The sequence below is a fragment of the Eschrichtius robustus genome, chromosome 1 (assembly GCF_028021215.1).
Source record: "Eschrichtius robustus isolate mEscRob2 chromosome 1, mEscRob2.pri, whole genome shotgun sequence".
NCBI classification, from domain to species: Eukaryota; Metazoa; Chordata; class Mammalia; order Artiodactyla; family Eschrichtiidae; genus Eschrichtius; species Eschrichtius robustus.
Window position 1 is genome coordinate 86,405,124 of NC_090824.1, and position 15,972 is coordinate 86,421,095.

At 42.0% G+C, this 15,972-nt stretch overlaps 1 protein-coding gene across 24 annotated transcripts in view; it reads right to left on the bottom strand.

Annotated features, from left to right (window-relative positions):
* RASGRP1 (RAS guanyl releasing protein 1) overlaps nt 1–15,972 on the bottom strand; it is a 996,665-nt gene that overhangs the window by 247,901 nt on the left and 732,792 nt on the right. For 22 of the 24 annotated variants that reach the window (XM_068549078.1, XM_068549119.1, XM_068549138.1 and 19 more), the window contains one exon: nt 2,489–3,454. The exons of the other annotated variants lie outside the window; for them this stretch is intronic. The gene's annotated coding sequence lies outside the window, so the exon portion shown is untranslated. The remainder of the gene's footprint in view (nt 1–2,488; nt 3,455–15,972) is intronic. 24 annotated transcript variants of the gene reach the window in all.

Genomic DNA, 15,972 nt, shown 5'->3' on the forward strand with positions numbered 1-15,972 from the left:
GCTGAAAGGGAAGTGCACCGTTTCCAGCAGAGGTCCCTGTCCCTCCTGCCCACAGGCCCAAGCACAGGAATTCCTTCCCCAGTCTCAGCTGGCGAGGGCTTGAGGTTTCTCTTTTTCTTGGACTCACTGCAGATTGAAACAACAAAGGCAATGGAAGCCTACAGTCCTTTACGGATAGTCTGAATGGAAACCACTGGAAATTCAAGGGCTTCGGCAAAAACGCTGCTTTGTTTTTCATGTCCCTAAGTTGATCTGGCCAATGCCTTGGGTGACAAACAGTGAAGAGCACCGGGTACAGCTGGCGTTCACTGTACACTGGGTGTGCTGTAATTAGGTTGGTGGGTTGGATTGGAGCTTCTGTGGCACTAGACCCACCCCATCTGCTATTCTTGCATTTATTCTGTGGCTTCATCACACGATCTGGGGGCTCCCTGGTTAGGCTGATTTTATTAAAAGAAAAATAAGCTCATCACTACTTGTCACTAGAACGTTTGGATATTTTCTTTTTCTGATCCACATTTGCCAAGCCACACATTCTGTGATAAATAGAGCCTACCTAACTCTCTGCTGACTGTGGTTTTTCCTGGATCACTCTTCCATCACTTACTAAAATGCCTCTGGGGCAGCTCATTTGATCAATCATTCATTCTTCTGTTTGTTCATTCACTTGTTCATTCAATACACATTTATTAAGCATCTGTGTGAGTATACTTTTCCTGAGGCACTGGGCTTGAGAATACAATGAAGACTAAAAACAGATCTAGCCCTGCTCTGATAAAGCTGTATTAAAAACTAGGATAAGTGCTCTGATGGAAACAAGCCATCACAAGAGAACATGGGACATGATGTCTGGAATCCCAACAGTTCCCTGGCGGGTCACAGGCAGGCAGGCATCACTGAGCTCACCTGCAGCTTGACAGGGAGGCCTGGAGTCTGAGGTGTGAAGCGGGGATTCCTTTCCTTGTGGTCTTCAGGGGTGAGTGGTGATAGATTTGCCAGAGCTTATCAGGTTAGAGCAAGTTAGATATTTTCAGTATACAGGTGCTGCATTTAGCTATGTTACTGTGAAGGAATGAATAAAATGGAGCCTGTCATGCCAACAGAACACTAAAATGGAGCCAGGAGGCCACGGGGGAAGTAGAGCCTATGCACGTCTCCATCTAATGGGACGTGAACTTTGACCTGGGCCATCACATCCTGAAAGAACATTTACACAGTGAATTCTCACATAGTAACAGCTCTAGCAGCCAATCACATATAGACAAGAATGGCTCCTTTAATTCTATTATTCCCGTAATAATGATTTGTTCCCCCTTCTAGCATCTTGCCCTCTCACTATACTATTATTTGTATTATCACTTTAACGGCCTGAGAGCTCAGCATATCCATGTGCGCATTCAATGTTCTGTGTACCCTTGGCCAATAAACATAACGATACAAAAGAAGCAAGGCTGACATCAGCCCTGGCAGTGCAGCCAACATTGGTGAAAGCTATAGCCTCTATCAATTGTTGATCTAAGATATGAGAAGGTAGAGACGTAAGAGGCTTAGACTTGATAAAAATGGATTTTCTCTAGCCCCTCGTAATTAATAAGCTTTTAGAAAAGCATCAAGAGGTGCCAATGCCAGGCAGAAGCAGAAATGATGAAGCGAGTTTGGAAAAGTTTGAGCTTGCTTAGTGATAAACGTTCAATAATTCATTATTTCATCAAATGTCACCCCACCCCCTTTTTGAAAGTCTACTTTATGGGGGACAGGGAAAAGCATAGAAGAGGACATAGAACATAACTTTATATCTGTTGTCAGGGTCTTAGGGTTTAACAACTCTAAATTGATAATCTGTACATGTGAGGATTAAGCAAAATAGATTGAAATCGAGAAGTTTTAAAAAATTGGGCCTGAAGCCTTGGCCAATCTTTTGAGGCTGCATAGCCTGTGGTATTTATGTGTTTCCAGATGAGACAGTTGTTCCTGATAGTTGGGGGGCTATCAACTATCAGTGACAATCTACTGCGAAATTGATAACTGATACCATGCTGGTGTTGTTTGTCCTTTTTGTAGGGCGTAGATGCCTCCCTCTCTCGTATCTCGCAACCTGATACCAACCCATCTTCCTCCAGTCAAGAGGAAAATGAACAACAGAAGCTGCCCACAGAATGAGCTTCCTGTGCACAGGAGTATAAAGCACAGAGAGGATAACTAGGGAAAGTATTTCCTGAAATAAAAGGACAAAACCACAGAGCACTTTAACAGTCACCCAAACTCACAGACTTAACACAATCCACATAAGAACTTAATCAGGACACGTGCTTGTGTATTTAGAGTAACAGAAAGGATGACAGACAAACAAAGTTGGGCAGATTATTAATGCATTTACAAACTATTACAAACCAAACTAGAAAGACATGCTTGCTGCCTGAGATTTTAATATTCAAAGAGTTCTTGGTGTTAGCAAAGTTAAAAAAAAATCTTGAAAATACCTGCTTACCTTGACTCCTGGTGATGACAGCAACTGATGGATCAACAGGAGTCAAGTTGGGCTGGGCAGGAGGTGTGCTTGGACTTAGGGAAACTGGTGACTCAAGAACAGTGGATGAATTCATGCTACATGCCACCTGTAATGCTGGCAGATAGGTTAGTGCTGAGATTGGAGACCTCACTATGGCTTAAACAGTCCAAATGACCCACTCTTTTGTCTGCCATCTGCACCCACCTCTGCCCTTACTTCTTTACAACACTAGAAGAATTAATGGTAAGAACTGCTGTGCCGAACTTGGGATCAAGGCGTGATGACTGTGTGGCTAGAATGCCATTCAGCTAGAGCCGCTGATGCATTTTAGAAGTCAGGACCTGGAATACAGTTTTATATATAGATTGCCCAATCCACATCTCAGTTGGGTGTAGTATGGCTGTCCCCTACCCAGATTTGCCCATCCCTCATAGTTTATTTCCCTCTTGTACTACCTCTGTCTTGAACACTGTAGGTGCTGCAGGAATGTGTCTGTAGCAGCAAGTCATCATTCAGTGACCTTTACATAGTGAAGAGGCTCCCCTGGTTATCAGCTCCAGGGCTCAGGGGAATAAGCCTATTCTTGGAGCCAAACTTTTTCCTCTGGAAGTCGGGAAATAGGGTTCTAGTTTCCATCTTGGTTACATATAACTGCATGACTTTCTGGATTTCTGTTTCCTTCTCGTAGGATGTAAGGTTGAGTTGAATTGAGAATCTCCTCCCAGATCCAACATTCTATGAGCTTTAAGCACTTACAATCCCATTTGGAAATATATAAACCCCTCCACGAATCTCTTATTTGACAATGACAAGGATGATCCAGAGTGAGAAGGGGTTGAGTCTTGGTTCAGCATCTCCATGCAGAATTATTTCTGAGGTTATCTCTCCTTGACTTTTCCATGAGTTGTCCAGTTGTCTTTCCCAGGGAGCCAGCCAAGGTGCCAGCTGGAGGCAGTTATGGGAAAAGAGATGATACAGATGTTAATAATGTAGTTAAAATCATCATGTTTGACAGCCCCATTCTAAGGGCAAAGACAAGGAGGGATGGGAAGTTGGGTGTTTGGGCTGTTTTTGATCCTTGTGATAAAATGTTTTTGATCCTTGTCTCATTATCTCTTGAAAAATAAAGTGGAAGAGGTACTCAATAGCTCTCTCCAATTGGAGGTAGACTTTTAGCTTGTACTAGACCCTAACCTCTTAAACAGAGGGTTTAATCATATGTTAAAGGAAAATACTTATTCATCATTCTCAGTGTTATTGGCCATCATATACCACTGGTAACACATTATAATACTAGACTTGGCCTTGGCTACTAACCAAATTGCTCAAGACAGCCTTTTTTTAAGAACATAGATGAATATTGGCTATTGAATTTTGTCTTTTGTTTCCTAATGAAAATTCTCCTGGCCAGTTGTTGGTTCTCTGAAAAACTGTGATGCAGGCTAAGGTTAACTTGACTGATTTTCCCTCATAGTTCCTTAGCTCTCTTGTTATGATTAGATTCTTGTGATGCTTTTCCTTTTTTCTTTAAATAAATAACCTTTTTATTTTAGAATAGTTTTAGATTTACAGACAAGTTGTGTTGATAGTTGAGAGAGTTTCCATATACCTTAGACCCAGCCTCCTGTATTGTTAACATTCTGCATTCATATGGTACATGTGTCACAATTTTAAGGAACCGATTTTGATCCATTATTATTTACAATAGCCCATTTTTCATTCAGATTATCCTCAACTGTCTTCATCTGTTCCAGAATCCCATCCAGGAAACCACACTACATTTACTCATCATGTCTCTTTAGGCTCCTCTTGATTATGAGAGTTTCTCAAACTCTCCTTGTTTTTGATGACAGTTTTGAGAAGTACTGTAAACATGGATGATACCAACACCAATAACATCTTTGTGGCCTTGTACTGTGCTGAGCAATGTGCAAAGTCATTTAGATATATCCACTCATTTAATGCCCACAATATCCATATAGGTACGTCCTCTTATTATCCCCTTCTTATAGCTGAGGAAACTGAATCTTAAAGTGTTTAAGCAATTTACATAAGATTACATAGTATAAGTGGCAAAGTAGGACGACCAATCCAGGCTTGATTACTGAGGCCACATTCTTTTTATATTGAAGTATAGTTGATTTACAATGCTGTGTTAGTTTCAGGTGTACAGCATATGTATGTTTCTGAATATACATATCAGAAATCTTTCTCTCTCTCTCTAAATATATATGTATATATACATTCTTTTTCAGATTGTTTTCCATTATAGGTTATTACAAGATATTGAACATAGTTCCCTGTGCTATAGAGTAGGACCGTGTTGTTTATCTATTTTATATATAGTAGTTTGTATCTGTTAATCCCAAACTCCTAATTTATCTCTCCCCCCACCTTTCCCCTTTGGTAACCAGAAGTTTGTTTTCCATGTCTGTGAGCCTATTTCTGTTTTGTAAATAAGTTCATTTGTGTCATATTTTAAGGTTCCACATATAAGTGATATCACGTGATATTTGTCATTCTTTGTCTGACTTACTCCACTTAGTATGATAATCTCTAAGTCCAACCATGTTGCTGCAAATGGCATTATTTCCTTCTTTTTTATAGCTGAGGAGTATTCCACTGTATAAATATACCACATGTTCTTTACCCATTCATCTGTCGATGGACATTTACTTTGCTTCCATGTCTTGGCTACTGTAAACAGTGCTGCTATGAACATTGGGGTGCATGTAACTTTTCAAATCAGAGTCTTCTCCAGATATATGCCCAGGAGTGGGATTGCTGGATCACATGCTAATTCTATTTTTAGTTTTTTAAGGAACCTCCATACTGTTCTCCATAGTGGCTGCACCAATTTACATTCCCACCAACAGTGTAGGAGGGTTCACTGAGGCTACATTCTTAACTACCACGCTTGGTAATGAGAATGACGAAAAATTCCTTAGATCTGTACATTTCTTTACAGAGCAGTTTCACGTATATCACAGTCACATCCTAATGACCCTGGTGATCAGGGTGATCGGGGCAGATGCTACCATTCCTGGAGGCCCAACCACTTGGTGTGGGCTTCTGCTACAGCCTGATCATAGTCACGCCAGTGTTTCAATTACTTAAGTAGGTAGCAGCCTTGCCTGTAGGCCTGTCATACTCTGGAGGGCAGAGCCCATATCTTCTCTACTGTTATCTTCCCTGTGATGTCATATCTTTTACATGGTAATCTCTTAATGAGTACTTGATGAATTGGATTCCTCTTTTACAGTTGAAGAAAGTGAACATTAGAAAATTAATGAAAGCCAAAATAATATATTTTCCATGTAAACTGTGAGGCTTTAAACTCTTTTTTTTAAAGTCCATTTTTCTGCAGGGATCTACCTCATTGACAGTCTCCATACTTTTTAAAAGCCTCTCAATAGTCTAATTTTATGAAGGACGCAAGAACAGGGATTAATACAATTCAGATGACTTTAAAATGGAATTTTTTTCAACAGATTCCTTCCTGGTGGTAGTGCCAGTGTGATCTTTATTTTGATTCCCTTTTGGCTGAGCTCTTACCAGACATAGTTTATAGAATCACAGCATTTCAGTTGATCTCTTTGGCTTTAATTTGTATGTCACTGGAAGAGATGTTAAAAGTAAGGAAAATGATTCAAAGTGCAGAGAAGAAATAAAAGAACAAATTGGTGAATGGAAAACTGCCAACCTCTGCATCCATTCTCCTCCGGGAGGTAATAGAGAGGATTACTCTATATTTCCTCCACCCAGAGAGAGGCCCAGAACCATCAGTTGTGCTAGAGAATGGCTATTTAAAAAAAAAAAAATTATTTATGTATTTTTGGCTGCGTTGGGTCTTCGTTGCTGCGTGCGGGCTTTCTCTAGCTGCGGCGAGCAGGGGCTACTCTTCGTTGCAGTGTGTGGGCTTCTCACTGCGGTGGCTTCTCTTTGTTGTGGAGCACGGGCTCTAGGTGCGTGGGCTTCACTAGTTGTGGCTCACGGGCTCAGCAGTTGTGGCGCACGGGCTTAGCTGCTCCGCGGCATGTGGGATCTTCCCAGACCAGGGCTCGAACCCGTGTCCCCTGCACTGGCAGGCGGATACTTAACCACTGCGCCACCGGGGAAGTCTGAGAATGGCTACTGTCCTGCGAAGCAAGCTGGGTAAATCCTCGTGATGTCAGGAGTGGTGACCATGATTACTCTTTCCATGGGCTTAGCAATGAGAGGCCCAATGGACAGAGCGTGACCTGAACTTGCTTCGTAGAGAAATATTGTATCTGGGCTCCAATACTAGCAACTTACTACTATGTGAACTTGTCAAGTTCTGCTACCACTTGAACCTCATTTTCTGTATCTTTAAAATGGGCTTAATAATAAATGTGATCCTGGAGCTGCTGTGAAGTTTAGAAATAAGTGTGTAAACAATATATTCAAAGTCCAATGGATGGCAAATGGCTTACGTTCAATACATGTAGGTATTAATAACCTGTACATTTTCCAGCTTAAGGACTGAGGTAGATGGCTGCTTCAGTCACATTCTAGCCCCGGACTCCATACTCCTCTCACTTAATATTCCCAAAATGAAAGTCAAAATTATTGGAAAAAAATAAACTCTCCTGGGACTCAGGGAAGCCAGCTTCTGGATTTAGTCCAACTCCCAGAGCGCCTCTGCTTCCAGCACGGCCCCAGGAGAAGGATGCCATCTACTCCCCGCATCTTCAAGTCTAGGGCACATCAGGGCAAGTCCAGGAGCGTGGCATCTGCCAAACCTCCTCTGTCCCCTAACCCTAGCCTGTGACTCCTGCCCCACCCTGCCCTCTGGGCTAGTCTGACCTCTGTTTTCCACGCCACATCATATTTGGCATTTTTATCACCAGAACTTGGACAACTAGGCAAAGCCTTTGGGCCAGAACTCGGCACTGTTTCCGAGGAGTTCCCCTTGGTGAACTGCTTGACGCTCTGCTGGGTATGAGTGGGTGTTTTTGACAGCTGCAGGGAGAGGTGCTGAGTCCTGGGGTGGGATGGGTGATGAACACACCATAAATCCCTTGTCTGCCTAGAGCATACATCTGAGGGCTGCACAAGTTCTGAGGCAAGGAAACTGGAACTCTGGAGCCAGGTAAACAGACCTGAGTCAACAGGAGCAGAGAAACAGCTCTGTGGCCCCTCCATCCACAGCCTTGGGCTGGGTTTGCAGAGTCCGATGGCTGGCTTCTTGGGAGTCATCTTTGATTTTCATGGTTTTGTGAGGTTTGGGAAAGAAAATAAATGCAGGGCAAGGTTGGGGCTCCTTCTTGCAGTGGCCGGGCAACTGCTTACAGCGCCATGGCACCTAGCAGAGTTTCCAGGACCGCTCAGAGCTGTTGGCTGCTTCTCCCTCCAGGGAGGTGAGGAAAAGGCCCCACAGCCGCCCCGTGGGTCACTGACGGGCAGGTCCTCCGGGGAAAACATAGGGCCGTGAGTTAGAGCACCTGGATCCAGGCCCTGATTTGCCACTAACCTGCGACATGATTTTAGGCCTCCTGACTTCTCTGGATTTTTACAAAATGGACCCAATATTCATATCCTATCTACCTCAGAGGATCAAATGAGATGAGAGATGTCAAAGTTTTGGAAGCCCCTTACCGTGCGAAACTGTCAGACTGTGTGTGAACATTTATTAATGATAAGAAAATGATAGCTATCGATCGCTAAGCACTGTTTAATACTTGGCACAGTGCTAGGTGATCTACAGGACTGGCTAAACAATTTGTGGGGCTCAGCACAAAATAAAAATGTGAGGCTCCTTGTTCAAAAAGAAGGAAAAAGTGCCATTAAAGTCATTAAAATATAAAACAATAGTTAACAATACTGTATTGCATATATGAGCGTTGTTAAGAGAGTAGATCTTAAAAGTTCTCATCACAAGAAAAAAGTCTGTAACTATGTGTGGTGATGGATATTAATTAAACTTATTGTGGTGATCATTTCACAATATATACATATATCAAATCATTACGTTGTACACCCCAAACAAGAATGTTGCATGTCAATTATATCTTAAATTTAAAAAATAATAAAAATTTTCTTTCCATCCATGGGCTCTCTACCTATCAGTGTGGTTCTTTATTTGTTATTTAATGTTGCATTCCCTTGAGCATAAGAAAACCTTTAGAGTAAGTGCAGACCCTCACAAGCTCCTAGGATCCCTCTCCACCGTGTGTGTGTGTGTGTGTGTGTGTGTGTGTGTTGTCTCCCCACTGCTAGGCTGACATGCACACCCTGCCTGGGGGTGGGGGAAGTGTCAGGCATCTCCCCTTCCTCAGCTCATGCTGCACAGGTGAGCTGGGTGGGTGGGTGAAAGGCTGGACCCTGCTGAGTTGCCTGATAAACACACCCTGGTACTGCTAGCCTGGGGCCGAGAGGGAGTTGCCAGGAGCTCCTCTTGAACTCTGGCCCAGACCCACCCTGTGCCAGCACACAGGACCCTGCTAGGGGCATGGGGGAGGGCGACAGCAGTTGTTGGGCGGCAATGGGGGGAGGAGATCAGGCAAGGTCCAGGGCACCAGAGACCGGGGAGGCAGAACCACAGCCGAACCGAGTCTCCAAGCTTCCAGTGCATGTGCCGTTGATCTGTTGGATTTCACTTATAAAACTCAGATTCTGGGACTGTGACTGCAGAGCATTAAACCTCAAGTGTGGGATCCCCTGCGGAGCGCCAGGCCCTGTGTGGCTCTGCAGGTCCCGTGTCCTGGAGCCAGCCCAGGTGATTATCTCATGAGGCTTAAGGATAATACTAATATAAGGGAGCTACTCTTACTCTCATTTGGCAGAAGAGGAAACCGAGACCTTTAGCAGCTTGCATCAAGCCCTGGGAAACCAGAGGTAACATTTGCACCTGGGCGTAATTGAAACGCATCCAGTAGAATCTCTCTGGAATCAATGAATGTGTGAATTGGGCTGTTGAACCATACCCTCACATGGTCTAGATTAGTAAACTAATACTCCCTCAAGAGAGTACTGAGAGCTAACTAGTTCTTGAGAGCTAACTCCCTCAAGAGAAAAGTCACGAGACATCCTCCCTCCAACAAAGAACATTATTCCAGCAATATTATTGAGTCTTCATTATTTGATGAGGAATCTAACACCCAAGATGGTTAATGAATCTTTTCTCAGCTATTTATATTCAACTGAACCATTCAGCAAAAATATTACTGAGTACCTGTCATAAGCAAGAATTCTGCTTGCATTTTTTGAGGAATATAAATGTGATACAATCTGACCTCTCTCCTCTAGGAATTTATCTGTGCCAGAAAACTGGCCAACACTATCCTTAATGCAAGGTCAGTAATGAAAAGGCCCTAAGGGAGAAACAACTGGGGAGAAGTGGCACGTTCAAAGAAGAGAGGCTTCTTGGAGGTGATGGAACAAAGCTTCTTGGTCGGGTGCTATTTAAGATGGCCTTGGAGAATGGGTAGGGCTTTGCATATGATGGTTGTGGGGACAGAACAGCAAGGGCAAATCCATAGTGGTTGGAAAAGCATGCAGCCTGTTCCGGGAACTGCCTCTCTTCCAATTAAAAAATGTGTTTCCACGTCCTTCCCTGACCCTGCTCCTTGGCCACAACTGGCTGATCTAGAGGTATGCTTCTCTGGGATCCATTTCCCACCCCACCGCCTTTTCCTTTTTTCCAAACAGATTCTGAGAACGAGGTGCCTGTTTGGGTTGTAGAAGCTGTGGGCTGGCACTCCTGGGCACCTTAGCTGGTAGTGCTTCTTGATGTGTAGGGGATGCCATATCCATGAAGAGAATGAAGGTGACAGGCAGAGAAGCAGAGACAGGTGGGAGGTGTGGGAAGGAGCATTTCCCTTCTCACTTCCAGGTTTTCCCATGGCCCAAAGGTAACAGCAGCCTGCTGTTGGTGAGTGTCCCAGTGACTTTCCAGTCAAGCTCTCTGTTGCCTAGGCTACTTGGAGGTTAGTTTGTGTCTCTTGAGATCCAGAGACTTCTTTCAGAGATATGAGTTATTGGAATGGTCTAGGCGAGGACTCAGGACAACTTGCTGCAGAGCAGGGGGAGGAATGAAGGGAAAGGGGTGGATGAAGGAAACTTTGAGAAGATGCACGCAGTGGGACTGAATTGTGAGGATGTGGTAGTTGGTGGATGCTCAGAGAGAGGCAGAGATGATGGACAACCTCACGGGATCACCGGCACAGAGGAAGGGTCATTAACAGGGGGCTTCAGGGAAAAGGATTCATTTAGTTTTATGCTCTAAGAGTTAAGAGCTGCCTAAGCACCCACAACTATATCCCTACAGCAGCCAGAAATGTCAGCCCTGTGCCATAGGTGGGAAGGGGTTACAAGTTCAGCCTCCCCTGAATATGGATGGCTCCTGCTCAGCTGCCCACTGTCTGTGCAACCCTGGATGCAACAATGCAACTCCAGTTCCCTAAGCCCCATTTTATTATAACCTGGTATAATATCTAACTGAGGATTTTCACATAGATTAAATGAGAAAAGGCACTAGAGCCTAGAACAAAGAAAATTCTCAGTTAATGTTAGCACAAATCAAAACCAAATGAAAACAAAAACTTACAGATCACTAGGTTAAGAATTTATCTTCTTCTGGGAAATTCTATTCTTTATATCCTATTAACAAAAGGGAACTGAGGAAATTAATCCTTATTTGTACTTAGGTTGTTTTTTTTTTTTTTGATGAAAATTGAGATTGTACTGGTTTGTGTTTGAGGATCAGAGAATGGATATGAACAATTTGTACGGAATGTAAATTCCACTAATTAATGATTAACATCATACACCCTGCACCCCCTACCTACTCCTAATTTCAGTCTCTCACAGCACATTAACAAAGTTATTAGGAAAAAAAGGATGACTATGACAAAAGATGTCACAGAGAGCACACAATTCTGACAGGGAGAGCCAGGATCAGGGAGTAGTTTTCTTTAGGAAGCAACTCTGCTAAAACCCAACATGGGTAAAGAAATAATTTAAAATGTTTAAGACAGATTAAAGACATGTCTGTGACTCTAAGTCGCCATTTATTGATGGTATGCTTTGTATGATAGGATATAAAACCGTGAGCGCAACTTAGGGAAGGTTGACAGCTAACAGTCAAGCCTTGCCTTGATTCAGTACCCCGCTACTTTCTGATTGTACAGAAAGATAAATAATCAGCATAAGGTTTACATCTTAAAGAAAAGTATTTGCACTTACCTAAATATGTTTTAAAAAGTGGGATGAGGTGGAATTTCCTCCTTCTGAAAAATGGGTTTCTCAAATTACTAAAATACTTGCATTTACCAAATTGTTGATTAAAATATTCCTCTGGATGGTCCAAGAAGAGAGGCAGGGGCCACTCACAAGACATGGTCTACGTTAGTCCTCAGACGTGGCTCCTTTCTCTCCTGCCTCGTCAGAGATTGGACTCTTCACTTTCTCCAATTTCTGCAGGTAAATCTTTTGTTTCTTTTTATTTTTAAATTTTTATTTAATTTTTTATTTTTTGATGCACTACAGAGATCTGATTCAAAAACCTTTTGTTTCTTGATTAGTCACTTGAGCCTGTTTACCTTGCTCTTCTTTTGTTTGTACTTTTATTTTTTCTGAAGATTTTTCTTGTTGCCCTGCTGCCCTTTTTGGGATTAGTTTCCACTTAGTAGGAGCAGGCTTAGTGACAAACTTGCTGATCTCTCAGGCCTCTTCTTCCCTCCCCTGTGGCTGAATGAACCTCTGTGAGATCTAAGTTTCCGGGAAGAGTGATGGTATAGCAATTCACACTTATGGGAACACCAGAAAAACAGGGAGGGCAAATAATGGCTTCAAATATTTTGATAATCCCGTACATTTGTTTGTATAGTTGACTGTGGATTTCCAAGAATGCGGTAGAGGAGGAAAAGGAGGTAAAATTTAATGGGCCAATTGTAGGAAATAAAATTCCAAAGCTAAGAAATACGATCTAGAGGCTTTAACAAGACACACACGGGCTGATACTATAAGGAGCTGTGGCCGCATGTGGAGTTCATCAAGTCAGAGGAGTGGTTCGGGCACCTTGGAAGGGGTCTGCAGGGGCAGGCTCACTCCCGATGCGCCCTTTCACTCAGAATTACAGATGTCAAAAGTTTCCGAGGGCTCTGTTCTCTGTGTCTGCCGCACAGGAAAGTGTGGCCACGCCTCGCCTGTTGCGTTGGCATGGCTCAGAGTGACCACAACTTGAGAACAAATGCCTGGTCTGTTGATAGATCTAACAGAGGGATTTGGAATTGGGATTGGTGAATTTGCCAAATGAACTTTTGTTCTCTGCTCTTCCTCATAGACATCTCCGCATTCCTCATAACGTCATGCTAAAGTTGGCAGCTGTATATCAAAGAGCAATTAAAATCTCATTTCTGACGTTGAATGCCAAAAAAGCAACATTTCTGGTACTAGCCTGGCCCCAAAGGGGAGAACATACAAGTCTTCTCACTCATCCGTATTTTTTCTTCGAAACCCAGCTAACTTATTATCTCTTCAGTTTTAGAGTCTTCTCTGAATTTCTTAATCCACCTCATCTTTCCCTTTTTTTGAAATCTTTTGGTCTATATCTCTTGTACTGTGGAAAGGAAATGGCATTTCAGAGACTAGAGTTCACATGTTACGTTATCTTGAATAAATTCCAGCTACCATTTAGACAAGGATTAGTAAATGACTGGTGATTGCTACATTACCTTTATATTTTAATCTTCTCTGCAACTGATAGGACTTCTTATTACCTTGACATTTTATGGATGGGGAAATAGAAGTTCAGGGAAAAGAACTTGCCTGAGATCACATGGCTCGTAGGCGACAATGCTGTCAGAATTGAACCTGAATTTCCTACTTATTGTGCTGTACTGACTCCAGGTTAACTTTTCTGAGCCTTAGTTCCGTCATCTTTGAACTAGAAATAGTTGGGTAATTGCAATGATTCAATGAGAAAGAAAGCCTGAAGTGCTGGGTTCAAAACATGTGTATATGCAATCCCTTTCCCCACTCCTTCATTAATTAAGAGTTTTATCATGTGCTATCATTTCTCTTCTCATATTTAACAACTGCATTTCCACCCAGATCTTGAATTTTCTGGATATGGTGGCTCTGTCTTATGCAGATTCTATAGGTATCAAACAGCACATACAGATGGTGGGATGACTTGATTTTGATAAGTATGTTGTCTCTTTCTCCCCTTTTGGGTATGTCTATTAGCCTGGCATCATGATACACTGTCAATCCTGTGAAACTGAGGAGGTTTAAGCCTTGTTTACCGCAAATAGACGCTCATAACTATAAGAGCACCACTCCTGGAAATTAAGTCCAAGGAATAATCAAACAAGTTTCCAAGCTATCGATATTCGGATATTTTCTTCAAAGATTCTTGGGACTTTAATCTTTCTGTCAGCTATACAAAAGTATATAAAAAAGTATTATAAAATAGGCAAGAGTGGGGACTTATCCAGATGTAGGTAAGGTATTTTCTGCCTCTCTGAGCTACTTGCCTTTAATAATTTTTGAGTGTTGCTTTCCAGTGAAGTGTTTTAGTAAAAGAGAGAGATGTGGGAAGTAAAAGATGGAAAAAGGGAAATGTTCAAGGAGAAGGGTAATTGGTATTTGGTCCTTCATTAATTTCTAGCATTTTCCAGTGGCTTGGGATATTAGATGGTGGGAGAATGTGTGTCTATGGTATGGGTGAGTCAACGGGTATGGGCCCGTGATTCTCCATCCTGGCCACACATGAAAATAACCTGGGGAGAATTAAAAAATGCCAATGCCCAGGACCAAGCCCAGACCAAGTGAATCAGAATCTCTTGGAATGATGCCTAGGGAATATTTTTAAAAAAACCTTCAGGTCATTCTCATGTGTATCTGAGGTTGAAACAACCAACCTTGAGAGTTAGCCAGACCAGGCCCAGAAACAAGCTGTTTTCCTGGCAATGTCTCTGGGAGAAGTGATACAAGACTACAGTTAATCTTGAAATAAAGGATGGTGGACAATTTCAGGGACCCCAAAAATGTGCATTCTGTGTACTTTTTTGACAGACTACCAATTATGTGTGTTGACAACAAACTGATTTCCTGTTAGAACCACAGGTGAAAGACCTGGGGCAAACATCTCCATGTCTAGAAGTATTAAAGAAGTGTAGACAGGATAGAGTAAGTGTATTAGAAATAAGCCTTCTTTCTTTATCCTTTACAAATACATACCTCCAGAATACCCTTCATCTTTGGCCTCTCTTTTTTGATCTTGAAAATAAGAATGCCCATCATTTCAGTTCTCTCCCTCCTCCTATGAACCCTACTCCTGTTCCATTGTGAAGAGGAGTTTACGTTTTCAATTTTTCCTTTGAAAGTTATTTCTACCTGTTCATTGTAGCTGTAAATGGCACCATTATCATTTTCTTTGAAAGTCTCTTCAGTTGAAAGATAGTGAGATGTTGTGGAAAGAACATGGGTAGGGATCAAACAGAACTGTTTGAATCCGTCATCTGTTAATGAATTCTGTGACTCTTAGCAAGTTTCTTAATCTGAGTCTCAGTTTCATATTCTATAAAATGGGAACAGTAACCCTTACCTTGAAAGGCTGTTCTTGAGAGGTTATGAAAATAAATGTAGGTTAAACATGTGTCAGGAACATAATAGTTGTCTGCTAGGTGTTGATAGTGCTGTCATTTTTTTTTTTTCCTTTAGTACATTTCCTCAATTTCAGAGAGGAATAACAATGTTAAATTGCTATAGGAAGAAGTCAGACTAAAACGCCACACACTTAAAGAATTCCTATTCACAACAACAGATCAAACACAAATCATGCCAACTCTATATATAACTTAAATGAAATAAAGGTGGTAAAAACTACTGGTTCTCTAGGAATAAACCTACCTAAGGAGACAAAAGACCTGTATGCAGAAAATTATAAGACACGGATGAAACAAATTAAAGATGATACAAATAGATGCAGAGATATACCACGTTCTTGGATTGGAAGAATCAACATTGTGAAAATGACTCTACTACCCAAAGCAATCTACAGATTCAATGCAATCCCTATCAAACTACCACTGGCATTTTTCACAGAACTAGAACAAAAAATTTCACAATTTGTATGGCAACACAAAAGACCCCAAACAGCCAAAGCAATCTTGAGAAAGAAAAACAGAGCTGGAGGAATCAGGCTCCCTGACTTCAGACTATACCACAAAGCTACAGTCATCAAGACAGTATGGTACTGCCACAAAAACAGAAATATAGATCAATGGAACAGGATAGAAAGTCCAGAGATAAACCCACACACATATGGTCACCTTATCTTTGATAAAGGAGGCAAGCATATACAGTGGAGAAAAGACAGCCTCTTCAATAAGTGGTGCTGGGAAAACTGGACAGCTACATGTAAAAGAATGAAATTAGAACACTCCCTAACACCATACACAAAAATAAACTCAAAATGGATTAAAGACCTAAAT